The following is a 26,477-nucleotide window of genomic DNA, read 5'->3' on the forward strand; positions in this document are numbered from 1 at the left end:
TCTGCTTGTGCATGACTGTAATTGAGAGATAATTAAATGAAATATGAAAGTCTAGAAAAGCAGACAGTTATTTATATTATAAAAATCATCATTTTAAACTATTAATTAGTACCTTAGAGACTTGTGCAAGTCTAACCACTTGGCCACCATACCAAGTGTATGTATGACATTTTTGGTACAGTTGCACATGGCGAGAGACAAGACGTGTAGCGCTGCAGTTAAAACATTCATTCATCAGGCCTAAGACCCAGGTTCAAATCTCCACAAAGTGTGGATCCTATCAGGGTGTTCCTCACCATATCACAGGAATGTTGCTAAGAGCTGCCTATAACCTGCCAAACCCTCCCATCAGCATGGAATCAGGAAGGATCTTGTTTTTTAATAAAACTGTCAGCAGGGAAGTAACCCCAGGTCAACAAACATTCCCGAGTTCCTCATCCACAGCTGATCTTGACACAAGACCCTATCATGTAACTGTAAACAAACATATCTTGTCTCTAGTCATGTGCAACACTACTAAAAATATCAGACATCGACAACACTAAAATTTACTTTTGACATACAAATAAACCCATTTAAATTGAAAAGAGAGTCTAAGAGAGATAGGACATTCAGAATCTGAGGAAATCTTGACTTGCATCGTTTAGGGCTTTAGTGCTGCAGGGAAGGCATGGCAGTAGGGAAAATATTGTGATTCAGAGACTGTGAGACAGACTAATGTCATATGTTGCGCTCCGTTGAAAAATCCACAGTCCTGCATTATATTCCAGATATTTGAATCGATCCTTGATGTGATTCTCAAAGAAATGATTAATCACAAATCAGCATTGCCAAGAGGAGTAATTTATACACCATCCTTCAGTCTACCATATATCATTTACAATCAGTAGTTAGGAAATTGTCATCATATCCCAACTGTGTAGATTGATCACTGGATTGTCTGGTCTAGGCTTAATTATTTACAGACTGGAATTTTGGAATATTGCTGACTGCAAACAAACAAACAAACCAAGACTGATAGTGATAAGATTTTCTTATCACATCTCTTGCTCATTCAACTTGTTAGCCCAAGGCCATGCATCTTCATTAACCTGCTTTACAATAATGTTGACTGTAAATATTATTAACTGGAAAAAAGACTATTAATTTTGTTTGCATGCACATAAGCTGATAGTATAAATGACAGACAAGGCGTGAGCCTCTTATCATCTCTTTTTAGTACCAACTTATTTCTAGTTAATGAGAAAACTATAAAAAGATACATTTTGTAAATTTACCTTCTAATGTTAAGGACAATTAATTCCCCCTGGAAATTGGAAAACCATACACCAGGCGTATGATTCCCTTGCAAATTGAAAAACTTCAGGTAGGAATCAATTCTATGACAAGCTGGTTCAGGTGAATAGTTCTAGCTTAGTGAATGGCTCACTTGAGATTGTTTCCAGCTGGTTTTATCTTGCAACACTTGAGCAGCACTATTTCTTGTAAAAATAGTAAAACAAATGAAAAAGCCTGAGGTGCAATGTGTTCTAACAGAAAATAAAAAGTTCAGTTAAACAAAATTTCTTACTCAAATATTTACCTGGCCAGTAAATGACATATGCATTACAAATTATGAACAGTAATTTCAAATTGTATTAAGTGTAAAATAACTTTGAGTGGACAACAATTCTTTTTATGCATTTTTACAAGTGACAATGACATGTAAAGAATTAGCATGGTGCGGACAAAGCTCTGGAATGATGTAATCAGTGGAAATCTAGACTTCAGACATATGGTCACTGCAAACTCTTGGGTGGATCTGGTGCCAAGACAGATTATGCCACAATGGACCAGCAGTTACCTAAAATTGAGAGGATCACTGCGCTGTTTTCAGCCAATGGTTTACTGGCACTGATTCAAAGATTTAGTCAGTGATGCATGTGGAATCTTCCTGTGACTTAAAACAACATGCACTCATCCACCAACAATAACACAAATTCCTGTTGCCAGGGGGAGGGGGAGTGAACTCTGTCAACAACATTATGACCAAGTGGACAGACTTTGACTGCATTAGAATCTGAACTGATGCTAACTGCCATCACACAGAACATTCATAAGGCCAGAACAATTTTCTTTCTTGTTCAGCTTTTTGTCCTCAGAAAACCCAAATACAGGAAGAAAAATAATTCCAAATAAAATCACCAAAGTAATAGTCCTTCTAAATATTAAAAGTAGTTTACTTCTGTCAATTTACTAAGCATACATAGGGAAAAAAAATAAAAATATTTCTTATATGTCTACATTTTGGGCCTCTAAAAAATAAAAGGCATTTTATTTCTTGAGTAGGAAAAATTAATGGTTACTAATTTTCTTATTCTTGAAAACATTAGGCCACAGATCCGTAAAACAAGAAATAAAATTGGTCTGGCCTAACCAATCCTTTACATCATCAACATTGATTCTACACTGCAGCTTATCCCAATAAACATTACTGTCAAATCAAACACTGTTAATCTGAATTACTAACCCACATCATAAACCAAACCAGTCCTACCTCACAATGATGAGGAAGTCCTCTTGATGAGGTAAATCCAATTATTCTGTTGCTATGTTGCTTCTTCTGCCGACCAAATTCAGTCTGAAATACACAAATATCCGGTAATTAGAAACAGAATGACCCCACTGTCATGAACAGTTGTGTCTTCATATTTCAGAATAATGGGCAACAAAGCCTCTGTCGGAACAAGCCTCCCAGCATGAACTATCTCCAGGAGGCTCACTTCAGCACAAGGCTTATATGCTAGGAAAACCATAAACCAGCATATTTCCTGCTAATAGCCGTCGTCTGTTTTCTACAAATCACTCATATTAGCCCTGTACTGTGTGCATGGGACAGTTTCATTCAGGGTCAGTGTAGAGTAAAGAGCTAGTCGTCTCTTAGACCTTAGAGAATATAATAAAATGGTCCAACTCAAGTCTATATCATTTTGAAAGTCTAATCTGTTCCACTTCTCTGCAATAAACAGTTGCTCTAATCTCCTTTTGGACTTTATATTTTTAGGGTAATTTTTCAAAAAGACAACTTCATTTCTGTGACAATATGGTTGTCTCAGAATAGAGACTTAATTTGATGAGTTTCAGAAAAAGTTTTGGTGCACTGTGTTGGGACTTTTACACTTAGACCTTCTTTTGCTATCTAACAGCAGACTGGCATGGTTAATCATGGTAGATAAATGTCAACAGTTTGCATCCTTGGTTTCATAAAATTAGTTTACATTTCCCTTTTAAACTGGTCAGCCTCAAAGATCCTACAGAATAAAATAACAACTGCTTCCAACTCCAAGTTAGAATGATCTGCAAATCTAGCAGCCCTTAGCTCTGGTCTGAAACCATGCATTGTTCAATCATATAGGTCCATTTGGATTGGATTATTCATTTTGTTAATATATATTTGTATGCAATGGGGGCCAGTTTTAGCAATCTGAATAAACGTTTCAGTTTTTCTTTACAATATAGGTTCTACACTCACTCAATCGGAAGATGTGAAACATTCAGAAATTATAATGACTTTGCAGAAGCACAGGAATTCAGGATAACATCTTGAAAATGACAGTCTCTCATGTGGTTCAAAAAGGTATTAAATGACAATTTTAACAAGCCTACTGACAACTAGCAAGCTGAAATAAGCTCAACATCCTTTTTCACCTTGATGTATTTCTAAAATATCTTCTTAGCTATTCTGCTTTGAAAAATATTAGTTCCACCATCCTGTTGTTCTTGGATAAATGGTAAATGTTATTTGCATCTATTGACAATTCAGGAAGTCTTTCACCAGTGGGGCAACTTGATCCAGCATACTGTAAAAGTGCTATTGATATTCATGTCTACTGCTGCTGCTAGCAATAAGCCCTTTACGGTGCGTCAATCACTCCCAGACCTGCACCAGAAACATACATCTACAAACATTAAATACAATCTAAGTAAGTGGGCTGGGTTTCATGGCACTTTTAGAAATATTCCAACAATATCACTGAGGGTTACACAAGAAATGGTATTCACACTCTGGACCCATGTGGGAATCAAACCCAGGACTTCAGCGTGATATGCAAATGCTGTAACCAATAGGCTACTCCCCCTTCTCCCCACCCCCGAAAACATGTTTATGTCCCAAATATATTGTGTTGAGTAACACATGCATCTGCATCATTGTTATATTCAAACAATAAAAAACATCTTTGAGAAGCCTTGAGTGATATGTAATTTTTAAGGCAGTCTAGATTTGCCAAATGACACTAGACTTGAGGTGGTGTCCTCTACTGCATTTCTTGATGTGTTCAAGACAGACAACAATGGCAAGCAAGGTTCTGGTTGGGAGTGTTTTGTATTTCAAACAGGGTCAGCAACACTTCTATGGAAGCATATGGTCGGTGTTTCCGAGGGAAACTTTGGGTGTTGGTAAACCATGACTTGACTAGCTCCATATGCTGTTTGACTGTGCTCTACATGCTAAGTCTGTTGCTTGTTAGTGATTGGTAGCTATCTCCTCCTCCTCCTCCTCATCATCATCACTACCACCACTGCTACCATCACATCATCATCATCATCATCATCACCATCACCTTCACTGCCATCATTATCACCACCATCACATCGCCATCATTGCTTCCATCTCATTGCCATCATCGCAACCTTCACATCATCATCATCATCATCATCATCATCGCCATCACATCACCACCACCATCATCATCATCGTCATCGTTATCTATGATCAGGAAGCTTGTTCATAGATTATTATATTTATCATCACCATCATCGTCACCACTATCATCACCACCATCATCACCACCACCACCATGGTGATGATCATCATGCCATAATGACAGTGTTAAACATCATATTCAAGTTGTAAACAGACAGCACCATGGTATAAAAAACAGAACAACTACATATTCCTCAATATCAGAAATCTGCCATTAGCACATAAAAGTAGTGTCGATATTAGCCATCTTGAAATCAATGCTGAGAACTACCTGCCACCAGAACAAACACTGCTTATGCTAAATATTGACCTTTACTGGAGAAGAATAGTGCTAGATATAGATCAAACCTATTTGTGTACACAAGTCCCACTTTTAATGAGCTCTTTATGTCAATCGCTCTCTGTAATTTGAGAAGATTGATAGCTGGAGGTCTGTCTTCAATTACTATGGTCAGTGGCCTGGAATTTGAGACTTACAGATTCAATGGCATTCAGGAACCTTTATTTTATATAGTAAATAAACAAGCGTGGGCTGAATAAAACAATCATCAGTGAGAAAAAGGGTCAATGATGGTGTGAATTAAAACTAGTGAGTAAGTCAGGTGTTGATATTCCCTTGTTATTTGATGGTTGACACAAATACTCAATCACTTGGGGTGATGGGGTAGTTTAGTGGTTAAGGTGTTCGTTCTTTATGCCAGAGGCCTGGTTTGATTCCCTAAGTAGATATAATGTGTGAAGCCTATTTCTGGTTTCCCCTGCTGTGATATTGCTGGAAAATAGCTGAACTCACTCACTCACTCACCGATCAATTCTCTGACTCTCTGATGATCAAAGCACTCACTCATTTATTGGCATTGTCACTCACTAACTGATCAAATCAATGAATCACTCATCAGTGAAGTCACTGTCACTCAACCACATATTAAATGACTCACCAATCAAATCGCTGACTTGCATATTTGTTAACTAGCTCAAATATTCATTCACATGTTTAAACTAATGTCCTGAACATTTCATCATACTAACTCATTCATCACTGACACATCCACCTCAGTGACGCACTGATTGGGAGGATGTAGGGTATAGCAGTGATTAAAACACATGCTCGTCATGCCTGAGTTTGATTTCCCACATGGGTACAACCGTTAAGCCTGCTTCTGGTATCCATTGCCATGATATTGCCAGAATATTGCTAAAAGTGGCATAACATCTGAACTCACTCACTCAGTCACTCTTTCCTACCCACGACCTCACAGACTAACCTCTCACCAACCAATTGCAATCACAAAACCTGATAAGCCATAACCAATATGCATTCATTTCACCAGCCATGAGAACTCATTCTGCAGATATGTGCACACAAAAGGAGACACCCATGACTTTCTTCTTCAACTGCATCTAGCATGCATCATCAGCTAAATATCACTCTGAAATAAACTTGATTTGGCACTCATCCAAATTTGACTTCCAGTGTGGTAGTAATTCATATTCCTCTGAATCGCCCTCCTCATCCCCATGGAGCATGATGATATTGATAACCATAGAAACTGGTTAACATCTGATATAATGAGCCATGTTTATTTCACGTCAGCTGAATGTCATTGGATGCAGTTTAGCTTGTCAATACACAGTTTGGGACAGGATGAATTGGAAATTCCATGACAGATTTTCACATTACATTGTACAAATTTGATTTAATGGGGAGTTAATGATACAATGACAGATTCATAAAGTAATATCAATAATGAGTTATCCAGTACTCAGTTAGCTTTAAATGTTCATGAGAATCTGAACTGTATAAAATCTAAATGTGTCATTGAGAAACGATAACCTGTCAACAATTTTAATGCATGTCACTTGGTATTATGACCAGGAACTGCACCTTGCTGTCAATTAATCTCCATTTTGGACATCGTTGCCACCGATTTCCATTTTGGATATTGATGCCTCCTGATCTCCGTTTTGGACATTGGTGGCACATTATCTCCATACTGGACACTGTTGCCACCTTATCTCCATACTGGACACTGTTGCAACCTTATCTCCATATTGGACACTGTTGCCACCTAATCTCCATATTGAACACTGTTGCCACCTTATCTCCATTTTGGACACTGATGCCACCTAATCTCTATTTTGGACATTGTTGCCACCTAATCTCCATATTGAACACTGTTGCCACCTTATCTCCATTTTGGACACTGTTGCCACCTTATCTCCATTTTGGGGGACAATGATGTCGTTCACGATAAGGGTTAGAATTGATCTTCCAGCAAATCATACAGGTCATAAGAGGCCACAGAAGGGAGGCAGGCTTATGGTCGTGGTTGATACATGTTATCATAACCCAGTTGCATAAATTGATGCTCATGTTGTTGATCACTGGATTGTCTGAAAAAGCTCAATTATGTCCATGCCATCACCAGACAGCTTGAATGTTGCTGAGTCTGGCGTAAAACAACAAACCAATCAACCAGTTTGGACACTCATGTCACCCAGTTTCCATTTTGTATGCAACTGTCAGCCAAAACATCATAACTACAGTACAAGTCTTTCATTTCCAGGATCTTCAGGTTGGTAAACAGACACTTGAACACAGCTTATCTACACATAAATACTATAACATATTTTGCATTGGGTTGTTTCCTTTTGCTTCTGAAACTGTACCCACTACCTGATTAAATTTACATAAATATTGGCATAAACATCAATTTTCGCACATCACTGTTTAATTCCAAATGGAAATGGCACCTCAATTTGGGGTAATTTTGATAGAGAAATTACAATGGGGACATTTATGTCCCATCTTGTGTTAATATTTAGATAAAAAATATAGTAAAGCCATGAAATCAAACATGCCATGCAAATGATAAATGAACTGATGAGATTTTGATTGAAATGATTACTTCTGCAAATGAGGAATTTCAGATTTTGTGCACTGTTTACTGGCCAGAAAAATACCATAAACACTTGATGTGCCTGAAGGTCTGAGCAAATTCTGTGACTATGTGAGTATCATGTTTTATGCTGCTTTTAGCAATATTTCAGCAACATCACTGCGAAGGACGCCAGAAATAAGCTTCATGCAGAATTGAATCTGGGTTTTCAAGCATGACGAGAAGATGCTTTTACCATTAGGCTACCCTGCTACCCTTTTCAGCAAGGTAAAAAACAACATTGATCATATGTCAAACAGGTGACCTGTGACTGAATGTCCAGACAACTTTGAAAGGAAAATGGTCGGTAATGAAATGTGGACACTGACGCTAATACCTGAAGAGTTTAATGCCAAGAACAATTTTTTAAGTAATAACACTACATGACTTTGTCTAGGTGCCCAGTGAAATCATCAGATTGTATTGCTGCAAGGTTTTCTATGTTATTCTGAGCATTTCTCATCTCATGTTAATCCCAACTACCGCCAGGCTTATGATTCGGTTTTGTTCGGTTGTTTTAACAGTGCACAGAGATATATTCCAGCTATGTGGTCACAGTCTGTAAATATCCAGTCTGGATAGGACAACCCTGTGATCAACAGCATGAGCATCATTCTACACAACTGATGACATGTGTCAAACAGTTCATCCAGCCTGACCATCCGATCCCGTTGGTCGCCTCATACAAGTATGTGTCTGACTTCACCACTAAATTAGAGAAGTTCCACTTAAGAGATAGAAAATGACGAGTTTCAGCATAAAGCTAGGTTATCTGTACTTTTCATCTGAAATATTCTTGACCATATTTGAATGGGAGGATGCTCACAGATTGAAGTAACTCTTCAAAGAGCTATTGTTTTCTTACGTTGTTATCTCCCTTCTTTTTATATTCACTAATCAAACAATATGCCACAATCAAGGAAGTACACACATAACTTGTTTAAGTGGTATTTAAAAGCTGGCATGACATAGGGGAATGATATTTATGGCTTGACAGCTATCCAATAGAAGCAATGTTTCTGTACAGATACAACAGCTTTACAAGCAAGTCCAAATAACAATAGTGTCAACATTTTATGAACATTAGCAATTTTCACCCCAAAAAAATATTTTATTCTCAGCAACCATTCTGTCCAAGGCTGAACATGGTATGACAAACACATTAACAAGTCAATAACTCCAATCTGGATATCTCACTGTCACTTTTTCCTAATCCTCTTCCCTACAGAGAGAAAAACTGAGAGATAATAACAGAAAACAGACAACACACTTCAAAGTAAAACATCCATAAAACATCAAATATCAGGTGGCAAGATCTTCAGGAAATAACTTACTGACAAAACTGAATGTATGCTGACTCTCCTGGGAGGTGTTGCATACATATACTGAAAAACAGAGTTCTTGTCGATGATAGAGAGTGCTTTACATCTCCATTTGCGAAATTTGGGATTCATCAGAAAGTCTATAGCTGGCAATTCAAGAACATAATTTACTTTCTGAGTGGCTTTGAGATTTGGAAACTTAAACTTGTGTGATAAAATAGTGCTGGAAACATTTTAAAATGCTAGCATCCAGCATTATTTAGTACTGTCAAAGTTTGCATCCAGCTAAAATATGCATGTTAGCATCTTAAAAAGACTGTCTACAGTTCAGGGAATGCTTTTATCAACCATCCCCTAAAAATACAAATGAAGAATTAATTCACATACACCCAGTCAGTTGATGTTAAACACAAGGCTGCTGTGCAGACAATATTTAGTCTGTGAATATATTAGGTGCTGGTATTTGTTTCCCTCGATCATTGGATGTCAATCCCTATGTCACAACGTCACATCATATTACAAACCTCTACTCCCTGAGGACCATACAACTCATGCTGCCTCTTGGTGCACTGAGTTTATTGGGGCTTTCTCATCCTAACAAGGTACCAAATTCACAGCTAGGTGGACTGGGACACATAGTCACAGTACTTTGTCCAAGTTTACAGCATGTTGCTGTACCCACAACATTTGCACGTATTCATGTGCACGTATTCACAGTTTGCCTTGCTGCAAGGCTGTACTAAACGATAAATCTGTGGATGTGAATTAATATTCAGTAAATAGGCAAATCTTGACAGGCAAGTGTCAGTCTTTTTTACAAAGGAACAACTTGTTCTTTGTATTTACATCATCCAGACACTTTGATAAAAAATATAATGGGAGAGACTTTACAATGAAAGCAGTGTCTTCGTTTCTTCGACTTAAATACCACTTGAAATGCCCTTATCTCCCAAGGGTAAACAGACCACAGCAATACAAGTAGACAATGAATGACAGTAACATCGCACCTAGTGATGTTACAAGTGGAACAGATAAACAGTTGTGATGAGAGTATAACCACTCGAAATGTTTTTAACACATGAGTGATGAAGTGCAGTGACAATAAAAAGCTAAAAAATATATCATAGTGAATGAGTGAGTTTGGTTTTACACTGCTCTTAGCAATATTCCAGTAGTACCATGGCAGAAGACAGCTTCACATATTATACCCACGTGGGGAATCGAACCCAGGTCTTCAGTGTGATGGGCCAATGCTTTTACCACTTGGCCACGCCACCACCCCAAATGTAACATAGTCATGGAAACAACTACAGTAGGAAATACATATATTCACAAACCCACTGGTGATTCACAGATCATTGTTATAAATACCAAAGTTCCTCGATCTCAACAATTACTGAATTCCAACCTTGAACTTTGTGCAAACTCAGAACAATATCTTACTGACTGAATGTCCAATATACTTTGTGAGAAACAAATAAAGGAAAACAGGAAAATTCAAGTCTCCCTTTAATATTTTTATCACAAGTTTTGAATAGTGCTGAGGTAGGAAATCTGAGAATAAATAAACACTACCATGAAGCGTTGTTCCCTTACTTGTTTCCCTCAGTATATTACTGCTTAAAGAACATGGGGCCTAAGTGTTACTGGTTACTGACAAAGGCCACTCAATATTTACTGATTACTGTCCAAAAGTCCTTTATCTCACCAACAAATGTATGAAGGACATAAATGTTATTGCCTGCTTACTCATGATCTTACATCTTGCAAGGCGACTATGATTGTCTTAAGAGGCGACTAACAGGACTGGGTGGTCAGTCTCGCTGACTTTGTTGACACATGTCTTTTGTTCCCAGTTGTGCAGATCGATGCTCATGCTGTTGATCACTGGATTGTCTGGTCCAGACTTGATTATTTACAGACCGCTGCCATATAGCTGGAATATTGCTAAGTGCGATGAAAAACTAAACTCACTCACTCACTCAGTCGCTCTTACATCTTACAAATAAGTGCATGCAATAATGTTCTTCACCTACTATCCAAAATTCTTTATCGTATGGCCTTCTGAGTAAGGGCCTAAAATCTTACAGTCCACAAACTAGATATTTTTATGACTAAAGGCCATAAATTTCATTTATTAATGATCCTTTCCTACTGCTTACACACACATGACAAATTAGGATGATGACTTGTGAAGATCTGGGGTTTGAAATGATCTTCAGTAGCCCAATTGCTTGTCGTAAGAGTTGACTAACAGGATCAGGTGGTCAGACTTGCAGAGTTGGTTGTCACTGTCAATGTATTCGAAGCACTTAGATCGATGCTCATGATGTTAATCACTGAATTGTCTGATCTAGACTCAGTAACTTACATATCACCACCATGTAGTTCGACTATATCTGAATGCAGCATTAAACTACATCCAAACAAAAAAGGATGCTGTGATTTAGAAAGATCACAGTCTGTGAGAAGTCTGTGAAATAAACATGTTTCTGACACATTATTTAGAGGTGGCTTTTCCCTCAGACATTGAAAATGACTAAACTGGAATCCTCCTAAGCAGATATATACTCAAGATTATTTACAGACTACTGCCATATAGCTGGAATATCGCAGAGTGGGGCATCAAACTAAATTCAATCACTTGACAAGTCACATTTTCTTTAGCATGTTTGAGAACATAAAAATGAAACCACAACAAAATCAAGAATATTGTAAAATATTTTCATTTCAGAAATAAAATCTCTACCCTCTAGTTTACTGCTTCATGCCCGAACAGAGAAAAAAACAGAAAGCAGAAAAAGCAGAAAAACCATCACTATGGAAGAATCTATTTTGAGTCTAGAATGTTATCAGTATTCCCTCGTGATGTACAGCTGAAAACCTGAGATAAGAAAAACAAACTTCTATAACTTCTTGTAAAATATAACTAAATATTTCCTACATTCCCAGTTGCCAACATTTCTGGCTGGAGATTGCAAGCTAATGGATAATGCACCATTTATTTTATAAACATGCACACCATAAAAACATGTGCCCAAAATTGCTCTGCTTCTGTCAGACAACAGGCTTATCATGTTGGGTGATAAAGTAGTGGATACCATGACTACTGGCTAGTAAAAATGTAGCCAGTAAATCTCCACAGTTACTAGCCCCACCGACTAGTGAATTTTCAAGGGTCATTTTGTAAGTATTTTGTGAATATATCACTCTCTCCGACTTGTTAAGTTATAATAAAATTTCATATCAAGAAAGATTATGATCCAACAAATATGTTCATCATTTTAGCAGCTTTATAATGAATATCATATTGTCATCTATTTTGGTAATCTTATGCTTTGTTTCTACATTTAGAGCTTTTGACCCGTAAAGGTCCAGGGTAGAATAGACTTTCAGTAACCCATGCTTGCCATAAAAGTAGACTATGCTTGTCATAAGAGGCGACTAACAGGATCAGGTGGTCAGGCTCGATGACTTGGTTGGCACATGTCATCGGTTCCCAATTGCGCAGATCGATGCTCATGTTGTTGATCACTCCAAACTTGAATATTATAGACCCCTGCAATACAGCTGGAATATTGCTGAGTGTGGAGTAAAACTCAACTCACTCACTCACAATCAGAGTTAGTGCTAGTGACTTATTTTGTGGCCTCGTAACTCTCAGACATAGCTCGCCCAACTGGTGAGCAAAACTATTTATCATACTGGTACCATGGCTGTAAATTTGGAACCATGGATCTTCAGTCACTTCATATAAGGCCTTGTTGTGATCTAATGGTAGTTCCCATATGCCAATCTAATAACAAATCCCATATGCCGCTTAAACAATAGTTCCCAAATGCTGATCTGAAAATATATCCCATATGCTTTCATAAATACACATGGAACAGATTGCATAACACAGATAACTGACATGTCACACGGTGGGATAAACGGTGCAATTAGTATCTACTTCATCCACATAACCCTGGTATTCTACATAATGTCTCAGTTTATCACAGTAACACTGTGTTGGTTTCAAGCAGTGATATTTAAGAAGGATTATGTATAAAATATGGACCTAAATACTCCATTCTGATTGGTCAATCTGAGGTTATAAAATTACAATACACCCATCTTGACATAAAACAGTTGGTTTAATAGGCACATCCCACCCACCCCCCTCCCCGAAGCTAACATATATAGAAGAGTAATTTGTTTCAGTTAAATGTTAAACATTAAAGACATTAAACAACAATGCTATATCTATGTACAATCATAAATGAAAAGTCATGGTTACTAAAAATTGAAGGAATGTGTGGCATGTCAATCAAATGTAATGCACTATATTTCTTCCAATAAGTCTGCTTATTCTTTCAACAGACTTCCAGACCTGGTGGTTATAGGGCACTTAATGGGTGTACTGTAATTGACTGTTAGTGAGCATTCATGTCAAAGTTCCTCAATAAATCGATTTTTGCATCAAAGGAGAATACACTCATAAAAAAGACACACGGTACTTATTAGAGACGCCGCACATAGCCATGGCCCTTATTCTCGAAACATTCGTAGCCCTAAGATTTCTTGACGTTGGTCCCTGTGAAGGTCCCGGGGTAGAATAGGCCTTCAGCAACCCATGCTTGCCATAAAAGGTGACTCAGCTTGTCGTAAGAGGCGACGAACGGGATCGGGTGGTCAGGCTCACTGACTTGGTTGGCACATGTCATCGGTTCCCAATTGCGCAGATCGATGCTCATGTTGCTGATCACTGGACTGTCTGGTCCAGACTCGATTATTTACAGACCACCGCCATATAGCTGGAATATTGCTGAGTGCGCCATAAAACTAAACTCACTCACTCACTCACTCACTCTTGATGTTGGTCATAGTCAATGTGTTCAGAATGGGCTTAAGAACTTTGTAAGGCTACGAATGTTTCAAGAATAGCTAGTCTGGTGCTTATTTCTGAAACTGCTACAGTCTCCATTGAAAACATAGATTGCTTATCCTTTTAAAGAGTTAATGTCATTTGTTTGTTTCTCTCTATACATTTGTTTATTTCTTGCTATACATGTTTGCTTCTTGCTATACATTTGTCTGTTTCTTGCTATATACTACAGCCAGCAGTATTCAGACTTAAACATGCACAAACAATCATCCACACCCACCTCCAACCTTCAACCCTCGACCTTCACATTAATACCCGATGGTGGAATATCCAATGTTTTTCTACCACACAGAAGTAAGTGCTACATCACCAAACCGCATTCTCTGAGGATGACATTATCTCTGAACCATAAGCCATTCCAGGAACATGCAAAGTGCCGCCAGTAGGAATGGTAAACCCACAGAAAGACCATAGCTAGTCTATAATTCTAGGAACATAGAATAACAGCACTGAATGGCTTTCTGGTATGTTTTTGTAAGAAGATGATCATGTGTTTGGTTATACCTGTTACAGTTTCTCCAAAAGTAGAAATGTTTTTGTGACAATGTATAGATTGTCTTTTTGTAAAAACTTTAAAAAATCCTTACAAGAGAAAATAATTTTTTTGGAGTCTGGGCACCAAACAAATAACTTATCTTTGAATTCAGGTATATGGATTGAACATCTGAACACTACATATGTTCAAATGAGTCAGTAATACGTTTGGCTAATTATCTGTGTTTCACTTCTTCAAGTGCATCTCTTGTGAGAAGCAAAAGTGTTTTCTTGAAAGCAGTCATTGTGTACAATCAATCGTGAATCCGTGGAAAAATTTAAAATATTGATTTCATTTGAATTACCAAGCAAAACAATACCACTTCATAATGTGTGTAAAATTCATGGATCAGCTTTAACAGTTTCACAGCAACGACTTTGATTCTAAATACAACAGACACATAGACAGATTGGTGGGCAAAAAAATGGATGGATGGTTGAGTGAGTGGGTACGAATTGGGTATTATGTCACTCTTTGCAATGTTACAGCAATATCATGGTGGAGGGCATCAAAAATGGGCTTCACAGGATGGATGGACTTCTTCAGTATGTCCCTTGAAAGATCATATCTTCCAAAGCAGCTATCCTGAAGTCATTGAGGCCAAGACAAATGAATTATTCCCCCAATATTACTGCACTCTCTATTCACATTACATCATAGCCTTCTTCCATGGATGTTATCACAAGTCCATGGATGTTATCACAAGTCCATTGATGTTATCACAAGTCCATGGATGTTATCACAAGTCCATGGATGTTATCACAAGTCCATTGATGTTATCACAAGTTCATGGATGTTATCACAAGTCCATGGATGTTAAGTCATAAGATCCTTCTAACAAGTAAGTCTAGGTAAGTGGAAAACACTAATACAATCTACAGGTTCAACTTGTTCATATTATTAATACATCTAGAAATTAAGATTTAAACCAACAAGTATTTCCCCAAAGACTCAAGCAAGTCTTATTATTCCATTATTCCCAAATATCACAGCACCACAGACAAAGATAATTGTTATGTACTTGTCTCTTTCCTCATAGAATAACCTTTCCTTGATAAACTGCCTTCCTCATATCTATAGAAAATGTGCATGAACGTAAAGTAACTGATAAATGATCAAGTTTTCCTTGACATTGAAATTCTCACAAGTCAATCAGGACATATCTTTCCAATCATGTCACTTATAACCTCCAAACTCTTCCATCATATGTGGTCAAGAAAACATTGATTAAGACACTGCAACCAGTCTTTGGAAAGTAGCACTTACAAATGAATTTTCTCTCGAAACTATTGTGTATAATGAATAATGATTCCATGGAAAAATGAAAAAAAAAGAATAATCTGATTAATTTCATCTGAAATTAACAGGCAAATCAATACCATTTCACGATGTTTGTAAAATTCATGAAACAGTTTTAACAGCACTGACCTGGAATCTAAATACAAGAGTTCCATTGTTTGTTTGTTGTTACAAATGAGGTGCATCCCTATCTCTTGGGTAACGATGTGTTTCTTCTCACTGTTTTCCCCTGTGGAGTGCAGCAGGGATGTTTATTATTGCTGTCTTGTCTTGTAAACAACAATAGGAAAACGAAGGAGGAAGTGTTTGTGGAGGAAATTCTGGCAGAAGTGACCAACATAAAGAATTGTTCGGATGTGAGGAAATAAAAAGAGGTGGAATCAAGTTAGTAGCAAGGGGGCCAGACTGACACAGAGGTTTACGGTAAAATTGATAATATCTTATTTTATATGCTTGTAAAGATAACCCAAAGTTGACAAGTCCAAACAATGGGTATATGTTTAAATGCTTAGTTTAATATTATCGCAGTGGAATTCAGTCTTAATATACAATCTTGAAATATATCTGTATCTACTAATACGAGAAAGCTGAAATAAAGTTTGAACAAACCAGTATTGCCAAAATTAGCCTTACAGGAAAACTTAGTTTGATTCCAGAATAAATCCCAGGACATACCATAAATAACTTGCAACATTTCAGAAGGTATACAATGTTTATAAGTGATATGATCTATCTTTCTGCAATTCATCTTTTCCTTAGAGGATTTTATTGTGGTCTGACAACAACAATCAAGCTCCATCTCACTTAACTTTGTCTACCATTGAAGAAAAGTCTTACAACATATCACTTCCCTGAACTCTTTTCCAAAACCTTCTTAAATAAGCATCCTGACATAATCAATTCGAACCATTTATGACAATTCTGTCTCTTCCAGTTAATGCACCTGGACAAAATGAGGAACTAATCACTAAATGGCAGCAATGACAACAAAAGAAACGGCAATGGTGCAAATCTATTTCTCCATTAGTTTATAGGCACAATTGACTAAGCCCGCTAAAAGGCTGTAATTGAGGCATAAATGTTGGTATTATATTGGATGACCATCAGTGCCGTCAGCCTTTATGTCATCAGAATGACGAACATATTACATTCTGTAACTCTGCAGTTATGAGCTGAATATGGCTACAAACTCTCTCTGTGGCTAGACACGCTTTCTCTGAAGCAAAGACAATCCCTTACAGATCACTAGATATCAATTCTATCCACAACCCTACTTTCAGTCTATATTAAGAATGTTTCTTTTTGTAAACTAACAAAATGGAAACCAAGATTAATTGAAATGATACCAGAACTACATAAATATAGAAGACATCTCGCTAAAGGATTCTTTAGGATTTTATCACAAAACGTTGAATATTTTAAGACATTTTTTAAAAGTCTGAAATAGCTGCTAACTGTAATGTAACTAAGGCTTATGATGAGAGATCATTTCATAATGTTTCGAATCTGTATCAACTAATCTAAAGGTCCTGAATGAGGATATTCAATAGCTGAACATTCATTTTGAAATATTAACTGAATAAAACTACTAGTATGGTTAACATTTTGAGTCATTATATTTTCGTTTTTTGTGTGGTTTAATACACCCCTTAGCAATATTCCAAAAATATGATGTCGTATATTGCAGACTGCAGTGTTAAACCAAAAACAAACAAAACATTCATTGATGTGATCACTGTGCCAAAATCATTTTCATTAATAGAGCACTGTTACCATGGACACACCCCTCCCAATCACTAATCTGCCATATATTGCCGAGTGTGGCGTAAAACTAAACTAAAACTAAACTCCAATCGCTAATCAATATCGTACACATGTGGTTGAGGCTTCATGCTCATGCTGTCAATCACTTGTTTGTGGATCGGATGTGATTAGTTACAGTATATTCTACTACAGAAGGAATATTGCTGATGACATAGAATTAAAATAGTAAATTACCTCCTAAGCCAACCTATTTCAGCCCACAATATTACAAAGAACGCCACTAATTAAGGGATCAGATATTCTAAACTACACAGAATCTCTTTCAGTGACAGCCAATATACACTAACATTAGATTAGTCTCAGAAATCATAAAATATAATCAAAAGGAGCATGGAAGATTAAAATAATATCTACTTACTTACCTCTTTAGCCAACCTATTTCACCTGACATGCAGATGATATTACAATAATTCCACCAATTTAGTTTTAGGTCCTCCACAGACTATCATAAATATCATAAAATGGAGTCTAGTGACTGTCTTCATTTACAGAAACAGTGAAAATCTAGACTTGCCACATATTCTAGAATTGCACAGGCATCTTGGACTTATTTGTTTCCAGAGCAACCACATGTTGCTTTGGTAACAGTAGCTACTCTGTAGTTCTGTTTCAGGAATGGGCGTTTCTATCGGTAATGACACAAAGCATCAATGGTTGTCATTCACAACTTCCTGATCATAACACCTGTTGATAATCAAGTCAGTTCTGAATCTATTTTGGAAAAAACCCTTAACACTCTTGTTTAGCTGCACGTATTTGTGGATTTGTGGAGTTGAACGAAAGATCTGTCCAAGTTCATTTGTCAAGGTCTGCGGAGATGGAGTCTTTTAATAATTTGGTGATCAGTGACATTGTTACCATCGATCTTGTTGCACACAATGGCTTATTACATCATGTGCAGTCATAAATGACTGATTGTATTAGCATATTATATGTGGTTCCAACTGCCTGGGACAAAGATTTCTCAACAGCACTGACAATATGGCTGCATGAGTTATGTTGTAGTGTACTGTGGAGAGCTTCAAAGTTTGGCATGTAAGAAAAAGTATGATTCTAGGTTTGAATCCTGTTGATTTCTTCAAAGCGTTAAAGGTATCAAAATGTTCTGATACTGTAGTCACCAGTACTGAATTCCGTTTCTTGTACTGCAGTTCTTAAACTTAATACTGTTTCTTGTACTGGAGTCTCTAATATTCATATTATTTCCAGTACTATTATAAGTCACCAATTCTTCATACTGCATTTGATACTGCAGCCACCACTAGTTAATACTAACTCCAGTATTACAGCCACCAATACTTTATATATTGTTTCTGATACTGCAGCCACCACTTCTTAATACTAACTCCAGTACTACATTCACCAATACTTCATACTGTTTCTGATACTGCAGCCAATACTATTTCATACTAATTCCAGTACTGCAGTCACTGATACTTCATACTCAGTACTCCATTCTGCAACCACTGGTACGTACAACCAAAACAGTCATCACCATCCAGATGTCTGCCTCTTATGTAGCTAAATCCTTAGACTAACACATGGTCTCTGATTATATACCATTTTGACCGCAACATATAAACCCATAAAAGTTGAAAATGAGCCCATAGGTGACCAGAGATTAGACTTGAATAATTTAGGGTTTTAACACTGCAGAGAGGCCTGGGATGTGGGAAGAATAAATGACCCAGGGGCTGTGAGACAGACTACTAAATTCTCAGTGAACACAACATCCTTGGCAACGACACCTCCACCCCTTCTCCTCCATGTCCCCCCTGGAGGATTCTAAGTATAATCTGCCAAGCTCCAGTTACTGATCCTAGTCTGTCTCACAGCTCCTGAACCACATGATGTTCTCCCGTCAGCCCCGTCCTCTAGTGCTATAGTCTGCTGTTTGGATTCATCACTGATTCCAAATCTGCCAGCTCATTGGGAAACATTTTCGTTTTAAATACAGACTTTGATTCCTATCTAATTACATATTTTCAGATCTATCATTAATCATAAGCTTCATACTTCATACTGTATGCCAACAGTTGAAGTTACACTGGGAATCATTTTCAGTTTAAATGCAGATGTTGATTCCTATCAAATTACATATTTTCACATCTACCATTAGTCATGAGCATCACATCCTTCAGGACAAGGACATCTCAGAGGTCAGTTTCACTGCAACCACTTGCCAAGTTGCACCAACAAAGTCATCAAAGACACTGGTATTTTCAAATCTATCAATAATCATGAGATATGCCTCACAGCCTTGTCTGTAGACCAACATATCAAGATATCAACATTGAAGTTGTCAGTTGCTCGGCCAAGACACTCACAACAAAGTCATCAAAGTCACACATATTTTAAACCTATCATTAATCATGAGATGAGCCCCATGGCCTTGTACTACAGGCCAACACATGAAGATATTGACATCTTCGTCATCAGTTTCACTGCAACCTGTGTTGCCTAGTCGCCCATAACTAAGTCATCAAGGTCGCCCATATAACTGTTTCTGTACCGCAGTATCCCCTGCGGGCAATACACTTCCTTATCACCGCTATACACATGTGTTCATTACAGTCAGTAATTTCTACATTTCCTTAACAACTGTACCATGTGCAGTCTGACAGCTGGCGTCAATTTCACATCAATGGCAATGTACGATGTTCCTTGCAGGATTCTACTCTCCAGCTACCAAAATTTCCTTTTGATCTTTAAGTGGTATTTTCTCCTGTTGAATTTGTTTTATTGTCTTTAGTCTGATAATTCTTTACCTGGATGGTCGTAATCAATTCCTTTGAAATTAACTCTCTCCCTAACCACATGATGCTTCAATAATGTCTAATGTATGTAAGTTGCCATCTAGCATTCAGTGTTTTGTTTAACTGGATACTGTATGTTGTCATTATGACATCGTATGTAGGTAAGTGATTGATTGTGTGGTTTTGATTTGACACCCCTTTGAATACAATTACATTTAGTTTTTCTCACAGACGGAAAGGGATCATCATCATCATCATCATCATCATCATCATCATCATCATCATCATCATCATCATCATCATCAATAATGAAACCTATTTAATCACCATCTCTAACGTCATGAAACAAGTGCATTTAAAAAACTTCACACGCATTGGTAACATCTTGAATATCAGCAAACATCACAATTTTGAAAGTCCAACTTTGAAATACCAACAACTCCCTGCAACTATTTCATCCACCTGCCCTAACAAAATCTCCATGATTTGACCATGTAAAATCACAAACAAGAAACAGTACACCTTCCACAGACACCAAGCTTCATCACTTACCTACATCGATAGCTCCAACTCAACAGAAGACAGAAATAGTTCCAAACTTTGGCCCTCCAAGAAGAGGAAAACCCACCAACCCTTTGAAGGTAAACACGGCAAGAGAATCTGTAGAATTGGTTGCCTGGAGAATATTGTGCTTTGAGACAGGACTTGAGGCAAAACTGAATCAGTCTACCAGCATTGTATCTTGCCTGCAGTGAGGTGAGATTCAACATCAGATCTGGTGACTGACAATGTGCCTTGCCTAGACTTGGCCCTTATCTCCTTCAGTCTAATTTGAGCATGTGCATATTTTCAGCCGGGAGAGTGCATGTTGGAAAGATTCTCAAGCAGAAATTGATCTGAATTACACATTTTCCAGTCAGGCCTAGACTTGCTCCAGTCTTTTGGATCTATATGAGCATGTTTATATTTTGAACACAGTCAGAGCACACAGGAAATATTTTTAAGTAGAAATTGATTTTAACTATTTCAGTTCCGTTTACTGACAATGTACCATGGGGTAGATTTGTTCCATTCTCTTGAATCTATATGAGCATGTTAATATGTATTGAACTTGTTCATTGCATACTGGAAATATTTTTAAGTAGAAACTCATCTGTATTACACAGCACCCTGTCAAGCCTTTAGACTTGCTCCAGTCTTTTGGATCGATATGAGCATGTTTATAATTTGAACATGTTCAGAGCACATTGGAAAGATTTTCAAGAAGAAATTTATCTGAATTATGAATGCTCCCTGTGTTGCCTAGACTTGCTCCAGTCTTGAATCTAAATTGGTATGTTAATATTTTAAGCTTGTTTAACAACATGAACTTGTTTCACAACATTAACTCAGTGACTGCTTGAAATAATCTTTCCTAACAGTTTTTCTATTTTATTGAACTGCTGATGGCATTACAGCTGGAGTGAGTAAGTTCAGTTTTATGCCACACTAAGCAATATTCCAGCTATATGGAGGCTTACACAGCTGGATGTCAAGATGGTGTCATCACTATTGTTAATCTAAATCACACAAAACAAAACTAATATAGTGAAAGCATTACACTAGGATGCTGCCACACACTTTTCAGTTAAAGCTCATTCTTCATCTGTCATCATGTTCTGAAGAACTAATATGCTTGGTTATACTTTCTGATGGCAATGTAATTAACTTACCAGCTCAGACACAACTGAATTTGTACTCACTAAATAAGTCTGTCGTCAACAGTTTTACTTAATGTTGTAACATGCTGAGAACCCATGAAGCCCGACACATAGTATGGAAGTCGTCAGAGTTCCAGGAATCATCCTTAAGGTTGGAACCAGAAATCTCCCAATCATCACTGGAATTGTTTTTTTACACCCTTGTTAGTAATGATATGTCTGGGAGATTGGGCCACAAGACCAGATAATGTGTTTTACCATAAGCATTTCTTCTGAAAGCAATAGTTGACGAATGAATGATAAACCCACTAGCCTATCACCTTAATCCAACTAATTAAAAATTTTAAGCCAACAATCTCTAAAAAAAATAGCCTCTTTAATCAAAATAGCCTCAAGAAAACACATTTTCTATCAGAATTCAAATATGACTTTTCAAATTAGTGCCTGTTGCATAATATTTTGAGAACCTGTGTGTGTAATTTAAAACAAAATCATCATTTCAATCATCAACATCATCATCATCATCATCATCATCGTCTATACTTATGAAGTATAGATGAAGCCTGGACCAGACAAACCAGTGGTTGACATCATGAGCATCAATCTAGGCAATGGGATATAATGACAAAATGTGTAAACCAAATCAGCAAGCCTAACTACCCAATACTATTACCTGCCCCTTGAGACATGGATGCATGTTTTGATGAAGACCAAATCTAGCCCTTATCTTCAGGTGTGATTGAAAAGACGTCAGGACTAGAAAGCCATTATTGTTGTGCATGACTTCGGGATAAGTCAGCTTCAGGATATTTACAGCGCTATCATCATCTATACTTATGAAGTATATCATACCATTCCTTACATCATGAAGCAAGTATATTCGACAACTTTGATACAATGGTAACATCTTTGTTGTCATCACTGTCATAATCACCATTATCATCAAAGGTAAGAATTCTTAAAAACCTGTAATAGTTCCCTTCCCTTCCACTGATCTTGAAAACCTGCCTATGAGTACACCTACATCAATCTCTGTCCAAAGTGTAAAGTCAGGGCACATTTACCATTGATACTGGCAGCAGGTCAAAGAATCCAGTCTGCTGAATGTTGCTCCCTTCCCTGGAGGCCAGTGGCCCAGTTCGAAGGGCTTCCTGATGGCTGGTGTTGTGTAAACACTCCAGCTATGAGCTACCCACCTTGCCAGATATCTGAAGACATCCTTGGGCTAACAGCATGACCGTATCAACACTGGAGCTGCCACCTCTGATGTATGTCCATGAACGGCAATCTGTGAAAGTCAATACCAGTACAGAATACTGAAAGCCTCTTTTAGCCGTTTTCCCTTGATTGAACATACCTTCAAGAAAGAAAAGAGGGGTCTATTCTTACCACCTTGAAAGTAAGATGGTCTGTCTGTGAAAACTAGATGATATACCATGGAAATGCCTTGTTACCCAATTCTTGTGTAGCTATCTTAACCTATCATGGCACATCTAAACATTATAAGCCCTCTGCTTGAAGGCAAAGTGAGTTAAAAAGCCAGGAATCGGCTATTGTCCTGGTGGTGGTGGTGGTGCTGTTGCTGCTGCTGATGCTGGTTGGGGTTGAATATGATGAATATGATGAATATGATGAATATGATGATGATGATGATGATGATGATGATGATGATGATGATGATGATGATGATGACAATGACAACAACAATGATGATCAAACTAGCTTTACACCTTAAGACATACTAGTATATACACATAACGCGCTGATCTGGTGTTTAACGCTGGAGAATGTGGGCTTAATTCTGTGACGGACTCAGACCAAAAGACGCATTAAAATTGGTATTTTGTTCAGAAAGTGTAATGACAAAAATAGCATTTGCTAGATCTGACCACTCATGAAAAGACATTGTGTATTCAGGGTGTGTGTACCCATGACTGAACTTTCTCCATCAGGGTCTTGATCCACAAAACATTCACAGCGGCATGACATTCATAAGCTTATGGTAACAACAGTTACAACTGGTTGCAATTCAACTCTCATATCCACAGTTGCCTGAATTATCACCCAACCTAATGATCACATATCTGGAACATACACCATCCTGCGATGAATGTGTACAGACATCAACTTAAAGCTTATCATGACACTCACAACCTAATTATGATAATAATTTCACACATTCATCATCTTCAGTTAAAAAACACCTGTTTCCCTTTGATGATAAAGACCACAAACTATGAATCCGGACATACAGAATTCCAGCTAAAGACCAACCTTGACCTCATTCTGATGATATTTATTCCATTATATAGAAATGCCAATGTAATTCCTACTATTGTGGGGTTATATCTCTCACAAACTGTCCCTTCAAACACTGCTATGGTAATTTAAAATAAATGTCAAGAATAACGGCTAAAGACCGACCTTGACCTCATTCTGATGACAATCAATCCATTCTGTATCTATATAGTGAAAAGAAATCTAAAAATAGCTCCTAACATTTACAACTGTCTCAGGAACAAACCATCTCTTTAAACACCGCTACTTAATTTAATATAAATGTCAAGTTGTTAAAAAGGTTTCACATTATTCCGATGTTTAATAAAGCATTAATTCACCATTGCAACAGGCACGATTAAATCTTACACATTGTGGGTAAATTTCCATAAGACCGCTAGTCCCTGGTGCAATTATACTCGACATATTTCCATCACATGTATAGAGCTACTGATACAATGAGCTGCCACTGAAGTTTAGAAAGCCCCATTGTGATGTGTTCATCTGTAATACTGTCACACACGTGGAACAACATGGGAATATATTGTCAGTTTCAGATGCATTAACACTACCAGTATATCCAATGATCTTCATTGAAAATGGTACTATTTCCCTAACTGCCATTTCCCTAACTCTCCTGGATATTTAACATAACTAAAAGTGTTGGTGATAATTAATGTAGGCTGGAGTTGATGCTCTGCAAGCCGTGCTTGTCTAAGTTTGTAGTCAGTTTTGCTGATTTGCAATTGGTTAACGTGCGGATTGACTGGTCCTGACTCAATCATTTATAGACAATTTCAATACAGCCTGAAAATCAACAGCTGTGGCATTAAACATGAACAAAATACAGCTTTGATGTCGTCAGCAGTATTACACAATACCAAACAGTAAAAGAAATGCAACTGGGTTTTCTTCAAGTTTTTAAATAGAAGACATAAACATGAACACTTACTTTTATGAGATTCTATTTTCTCAAAACATATATATATATACCGATAAGCACCAAATGTATTACTACCTAGGGACATTAACAATAAGGAGCCATTTTTATCACATAATCCCCGTATTTGTGGGACTTTGAGAGGTTCTGACTGGCAACCAATGCTTAAATCAGAGTAAGTGAATTTAGTTTTACGCCACACTCAGCAATATTCAAGCTATATGGCTGCAGTCTGAAATAAAAAAGTCTGGACTAGAAAACAACAGGATAAGCATCAATTTACGCTATGGGGATATGATGACACATGTCAACCAAGTCAGCAAGGCTGACAACTCAATATCGTTAGTTGCCTCTGGGGTGGGTGAAGATCAGTTCTAACCCGGATCTTTATTGGTCCAATGCTTTAAGAAAATTCCAACCACTGACTAGGAACAAAACCAACTTCATCATGATGTCTTCCTTCTGCTAGTTCCAACATGACATAAACACTGGTCTAATTAAGTTAGGGTCAAGAATGAGGTTCAACAAATATCAGAGACGAGGAAATAGCTCTGTCTGTTCACTGTAATTACCAACTCCAGTCAGAGAGATCAACGAGTAATGAGAGGTCAGAGTAATTAGAGGTCAGCTGATGCACAGTTACTGGAACTTTCTGTCACAGTGTCTAGTCGTCAGCAAAACTGTCCAACAGTTATGACTGAACCACTCTTGTATTATCAATGCATTCTGCTATTTGTGAGTGAGTGACTTTAGTTTATGCCTCACTCAGCTATATTCCAGCTCTATGGCGGTGGTCTTGAAAAAAAAATCAAGTCTGGACCAGACAAACCCGTGATTGACATCATGAGCATTAATCTAGGCAATGGGATACAATGACTAAATGTGTCAACCAAGTCAGCAAGCCTAACTACCCAATACCATTACCTGCCCCTTGAGACATGCATGCATGGTTTGATGAGCAAATCTAGCCCTTATCTTCAGGTGTGATTGAAAAGAGGTCACGACTGGAAAGCTGTCATTGTTGTGCATGACTTCGGGATATTTATAGCGCTATCCTAAACCTCCTTATGAACAGGAAGTCACGTTTATTTGGGACTGGATATATGTGCTTATAACAGACATACCTTAATGACAATGCCACATCAATTGAAAAAAGTTACAAGTGATTTCACAAAATTAAAAACAGTTGTTACAATTTTAAGGCATTTCTTTGT

At 37.5% G+C, this 26,477-nt stretch overlaps 1 protein-coding gene across 4 annotated transcripts in view; it reads right to left on the reverse strand.

Moving 5' to 3' along the window:
* Window positions 1–26,477, reverse strand: part of LOC137295869 (protein kinase C delta type-like) — a 114,157-nt gene that overhangs the window by 59,150 nt on the left and 28,530 nt on the right. For 3 of the 4 annotated variants that reach the window (XM_067827426.1, XM_067827429.1, XM_067827427.1), the window contains one exon: window positions 2,537–2,620. The gene's annotated coding sequence lies outside the window, so the exon portion shown is untranslated. Of the gene's footprint in view, window positions 1–2,536; window positions 2,621–20,898; window positions 20,915–26,477 lie in introns of those variants that run through there. The other variant, XM_067827430.1, reaches the window with a different exon arrangement.

This window comes from Haliotis asinina, chromosome 9, assembly GCF_037392515.1.
Source record: "Haliotis asinina isolate JCU_RB_2024 chromosome 9, JCU_Hal_asi_v2, whole genome shotgun sequence".
In the NCBI taxonomy this organism is placed as follows: domain Eukaryota; kingdom Metazoa; phylum Mollusca; class Gastropoda; order Lepetellida; family Haliotidae; genus Haliotis; species Haliotis asinina.